Source organism: Trichechus manatus, unplaced genomic scaffold (assembly GCF_000243295.1).
Source record: "Trichechus manatus latirostris isolate Lorelei unplaced genomic scaffold, TriManLat1.0 scaffold00017, whole genome shotgun sequence".
Lineage (NCBI taxonomy): Eukaryota > Metazoa > Chordata > Mammalia > Sirenia > Trichechidae > Trichechus > Trichechus manatus.
The window spans coordinates 20,379,285-20,385,372 of NW_004443953.1; the positions used below are offsets into that span (position 1 = coordinate 20,379,285).

Here is a 6,088-nt window from a genome sequence, read left to right on the forward strand (position 1 = left end):
CCCAGGGCTTCCATTTAGCTCTTCCTACCCTAATGGCCATTATACCATGGGTCAAAGAGCCAATGTGGGGATTTGTCCAGTTGCTAAGTATGTCTATTCCAATTATACATTAAAGAATTGGGGGAAAAAACTACTACTACTGGACCAACTAGGCCAGAGTAGGACCTGAGCTAAGATTTCATCTATCACCTGACCACCATTAAGCCCCCATTTGGGGTCCCTGGAATTAGTGTCAATTCAGAGCCAGGGTCTAGTAATCCTCAAAAGGTATGGATATTTCCTTTCCCTCGTGCACAGTCTAGTAAATTGCTGGAGGTTCATTTAGGGACTTATGTACTAGTAGCAATGGTACATACACAACTAAATTGCTTATGTACTTGTGGCAGTGGTGCAGGGTTCTTCCTCAAGGTATCCAGCTTCTCCTTTGATCAAGGAGCTCTGAGTCTGAATTGACTTAGGTATAGAAACTAAGAGGGCATAACTGTCCACTTTTGTGACTCAAGTCAGGTTTTTGGCTACCAAACATAGAGCTTTTCCAGTTAAACAGATTAAGAAATACTCTGGTATGCTGCCCATTAATTTTGTCCCTAGGACACTGTCTTAGTATCTAGTGCTTCTATAATAGAAATACCACGTGGAAGGCTTTAACAAACAGAAATTTATTCTCTCACAGTCTGGGAAGCTAGAAGTCTGTGGGTGGACTCAAACCTCCAGTCTTTTGGTTAGTAGCCAAGTGCATTAACCATTTGCACCACCCAGGGACTCCTGGACAGCTCTACTAGAAACATCCATTTAGCCCAGACCTACCTTTCTGTAGCTTCTACCCCTTCCTTGGATGTAGCTTTGCCATTTGCAGGCTCACAGTGTGGACTGGTTCTTCCTTCAATATCACAATTCTTGAATTTAACTGTGTGCATGTATATCCTATTCCCACAACCAGATTAAAAGCTTCTAGCAGAGAGTCAAAAAAAACAAAAAATGACCTTGACATCAAAGCACAATTTAATATCATTCCAATTATGAAAGGTTTTGGATGCATTAAAACTTTCATACTACTTGTTTGGACAGAAGCAAAATTAGTTTTTATGATATATTTAACTACATATTTAGTATAAAAGTTTCAATATAGAAGTACAGTTATTGCAAAAGTAATGAAACTGCAAATATGTAAAAGAAATTTTGACACTTTTAAAAATAGACTTAAATCAAATATTATTAAATCAGTGGAGATACATGAAATGCAGCAATCTCACTGAATTTTCTTAATGAAGGCTTAAAAATGTTTCTCTTCTCTCTCTCTCTCTCTCTATATATATATATACCGGTATATATTCTTAAATATTCAATTTAATATTTATAGCACAATGTTAAGAAATCAAAGCTGTACAAATTACACATCAAAATTCTTTATTTTGGGCTCACTTGTTGTTTTTCAATGCCTCAATACTATGCCCAGAGATGTAACATACACCTTTTCTATAGCTTCCTGTATTACTGGTTTTTTCCAATTCATCTTTTATTCCCCCATCACCTTTTGAAAGATATATAGACTCCAAGGTTTTCTGAAATACTAGAGGCTGTATACCTCAAAATGTGGTGGTATTTAAGACAGGGGAATTTTTTTTTTCTGTGATCAACTCAAAATATCTAGAGAATGATTTTGTCACTACAATTATGAAGACTAGCTCTTAATGAATGTGTACATTTCCTTCACCCTGATGGGCTTTAACTTGCGTTGGTATGTTATCCTTATTTTAATTAAGGTTTTCCCCCCTCTATCTCTTCCTTACAAATCAGTTTGGTTGGTTATTATTTGTCCCAACATTGTTTTACTCTAGTGTCTACCTGTACCTCTCTTCTCTCATTTTCTTGTGCTCCTTCTTAGTTCTTCGTTATAAACACATACAAGCATCTGATTATTTTGTCTTCCAGTGAAGTGACCAAAGTATTCATGTTTTGAAATACATATTTTATCATGAGCTGCTTTTTCAATTTTATCCTCTATATGACAATGAGAATTTTATACAATTTTTTAAATGATGTCCAAGAGTAGATTATGTTACTTATATTATTTCAGATTAGTAAAGAGATACAACAGAATATTTGTTATAAAAAGGGGCATTTGGATCTCACAGTGTTGAGAATCATTGCTTTACATTATCGTCATCATCATCAGTATTACTATCACTTATACTGAGTACCTTCTGTGTACCAGGCACTGTACTAGATTGCAGGGGAGAGGGTGGTGTGTTAGTGTGCAGAGGGAGTCAGGGTATCAGGAGTCTGTTTGGTGGCAGGGTGACATGGCCTGGGGTGTGTGATATCTGTGTCAGAAGAGCAGTAGGTAATAACTCTCTGGGGCACAGGGGAGCTGAGGCTGGTAGGCGGTGAGCAGATAAGTCAGAAAGCTACTGCCAACATAAGGCCTGGAATTGGCTCTGGGAGGACTGAGTGGAGGTGTCACTAGTCCTGGGCAGGGGCTGTGAGGTTGCCGAGGGACTGAGCACAGCTGTGGCAGAGTACCACTGGATGCTTCCCCCCCACCCCCCACCACACACACACACACACACACACACACACACACACACTCACAGCTGTTACACTGTGTAGCAGGTGCAAGAAAAAGCAAAACTCAGCCCATGGGAACCAGGAAGAAAAGCATCTTACCTCCTGCAATGTCCCTCCAGCGCCCTCTACTGAGAAGGTTTAACATGTTAATTTTTCACTGTAAAGGAGAAATGCTGAGTCCAGTCCATTATTACAGAGGAGATTATTTCTGTTGTTAGCTGCCATCAAGTCAACCCCCAACTCATGGTGACCCCATGCACAATGAACAAAATGCTGCATGGTCCTGTGCCATCCCCATGATGCGCTGCAGATTGGATTGTGATCCATAGGGTTTTCATTGGCTGATTTTCAGAAGCAGATTGCCAGGCCCTTCTTCCTAGTCCATCTTAGACTAGAAGCGCTGCTGAAACTTGTTCAGCATCATAGCAAAATGCAAATCTTCACTGACGGATGGGTTGTGGCTGCACATGAGATGTACTTGCCAGGAATCGGTACTTAAGGGTAAATTTGGAGCTGAAAGGCAATAAATTATAACTAGTTGACATGATGACTAAAAGCTACCAATAACTGCTCTTTCAAACTTTTTTCTTTTTTTGACATTTTCAATAGAAGCTTTATTTTAAATTTAAAGAAAGTTTGGAAATAAGCATTTTTATTTTAATGAATTATAATCACACACTTAAAACATAATTTGGGAATGTTAAACAGTATTTCTTCATTCGAAATAATGACATCCACAGAATACATCCCAGTGTTGGCCAATATGAAGTTAACCCTTTTGTGACTTGGGGAACATATGGTATATCCCACCCACTTTTTATGCCTCTGGAGTTCTTTAGGAGTATACTTTTCCCACTAAAAATACTCGCTTTCCTCCAGTGGGCACTTGTGTAACACTGAAGGCAAAAGAAATGTTCACTGAAGCAAAATAGCTGGAGTATTAGGCAAAACCAGAGGTTCCGCATGTACCCAGATGGAAGGTGCCCCGCAATAAAGCCTGTTACCCAAGACCAGTGGGCCAGACGGGCTCCCACAAATCATGTATTTTCATATGCTATTTTTCTAAATCTCTATTACCAACCAAAAATTTAAACACACTCAATGACTCGGCATGCATTCCACTACTGAAAACACATGGTGTCAACAAAAAATTTAAAGCAGAAGATAATACGGTCTTGAAAGGGCTAAAGGTACTTAAACCTAGTTTCTTATATATCTTAACCATTAAAACTTCCTAAAAGTCAATGATTAGAATGATTCAACTTTATATAAAGTTAAGCAAATCTTCTATATATTACCTCAGAGGTAACTTTTTCAAATATAAAACACTTATACCAGTAAAGAATTTGTTTAAAAAAATGTATAAAAATGATACTTAAAGGGCTTGATTGAAACACTCTCTGATAGATACATTTCACTTTAGAAAGCACACACAAAAGGAAAACACTTAACCAAATGCAGATGCCACTACATTTGTCTTAGTTATATTACACAGCAAACCGCAGGTACATAAATTTCCTTCAACTATGTATGAACTAAAGTTTTAAAAAAGTCCTTGGAGCTACGTGGGAGTGGCATGTGCCGGCGTGGAGAGCAGAGTCTTAATAGGACACCCGGGAACCACGTGTCTCCAGCTGGCTCGCAGGTGCCCTGACAACACTGACCACTCTCAGAAAGACAAGATGGTCTTCTGAATGATCTCGATGGACTCGCGGACCTTGTCCTCCTTGATCACAAGCGGAGGTGCAAGCCTGATGATATCGCCGTGGGTCAGCTTGGCCAGAAGTCCATTATCTCGAAGTCGGAGACATACCTTCCAGGCATCATAATCTTTAGTTTCTCTAATAACGATAGCATTCAATAATCTTTTTCCTCTGACAACAGATACGGTATCAGAAGGTAGCTTCCTGAGTTCATGTCTCGAGAAAGAACCCGTTTTGTCTGTGTTTTCAGCTAAGTTTTCCACTTCCAGGACCTTGAGGGCTGTGATGGTCATTCGAGCCGTGTTCCCCAGGCTTGATGGTGAGCATCACCTCGTCATCAAACAGCACTGCGGAAACAGGGTATAAGTCCCCAGAAAGGGCCTTGCCAAGGAGGATTATGTCAGGTCTCACTTTTCATGATCAACTGCCAGCCATTGGCCAGTTCTGGCCAATCCCGTCTGTATTTCATCAGCAGTAAACAGAACCTGGTGCCAGCTACAGAGTTCTCGCACGCCCGCGAGGTAATTCTACCATAAATGCGGCCACGGTCGGATCCTAAAGAGCACGCTCAAGAGCAGGTAGGTCACTATAGGGAATGATTTCAAAACCTGGCATAAACGGTCCAAAACCATTGTGGTTGGGTGTGTGGAACTGGAGATAGCAGACAATGTTCTACCCCAAAAGTTTCCAGCGGCAAAAACGATCTTGGCTTTGTATTTCTGAATACCCTTGACTGTTATAGCCCCATTTACAAGCAAGTTTGCAGGCCATCTCTCCAGCCTCCACTCCTGTATTCATAGGGAGAACTTTGTGGTAGTTGAAAAGCTTGGTAATGTACTCTTCATATTCACCAAGTACATTACTGTAGAAAGCCCTAGAGGTTAAGATCAATTTGTCTGCCTGACTTTTCAGAACATCCACAATCTTTGAGTGACAATGTCCTTGGTTGACAGCACTGTAAGCACTCAGGAAGTCAAAATATTTTCTGCCTTCTACATCCCATACGTAAATACCTTTTCCTTTCTCCAGGGCTACAGGTAAAGGGTGGTAATTGTGTACACCATATTTAGATTCCCGTTCAAAAACGTAATCGAAGGATAGAGGGCCTTGAACTGTTTTTTTAGTTGCAATGGATACAGCAGAAGCCACTGACGAATGAACTCCCCGGTGAAGCACAGCGACAGTCTGCAAACATGCTAGTTTGGAAAGCATCATGTCCATCAAATAGGAACGCTACAGATCTGAGATCCAGGGACAGGCTTCAGGGGGTCCAATAGCTCCTGACAGCACCTCTGGAACAAACCCGGTGTCCACTGAGTGGCAGCCTGCTCTTTTGAACTTCTGACCTGCAGGAAAGTTTGTTGTTGTAAATTGCCATCCAGTCAATTCCCACCCATGGCGACCCCAGGTGTGTAAAGCAGAACTGCTCCTTAGGGTTTTCAAGGCTGTGACCTTTTGGAAGCAGATTGCCAGGCCTATCTTCCAAGGTGCCTCTGGCTGGGTTTGAACCACTAACCTTTCAGTGCTTAACCGTTTGCCATAGATTATGTGTAAGTGATGGGCTTGGCTGTGTTCCAATAAAACTTTATTTATAAAAACAGGATGCAGCCAGAGATGGCCTGAGGACTGTAGTTTTCTGACCTCTGTCTAATGTATCATTTGACTTCCATACTGGTCCTACTCACCAGGTAGGGGTGCCTTGGGAATACTAAATACAGGGCACATCACTCTGTTTATAGACAACTATATTTGTGGGTCTGGTCATATTAGTTCTTCGGGAGCTGATCAGTTCTGTAGGAACTAATAATTAAGTTTCT

The 6,088-nt window shown here is 40.8% G+C and overlaps 1 pseudogene; it reads right to left on the reverse strand.

The window, feature by feature from the left end:
• Nucleotides 1-4,237: 4,237 nt before the first annotated feature.
• LOC101360913 (ornithine aminotransferase, mitochondrial pseudogene) lies at nucleotides 4,238-5,483 on the reverse strand (annotated as a pseudogene).
• Nucleotides 5,484-6,088: the final 605 nt, after the last annotated feature.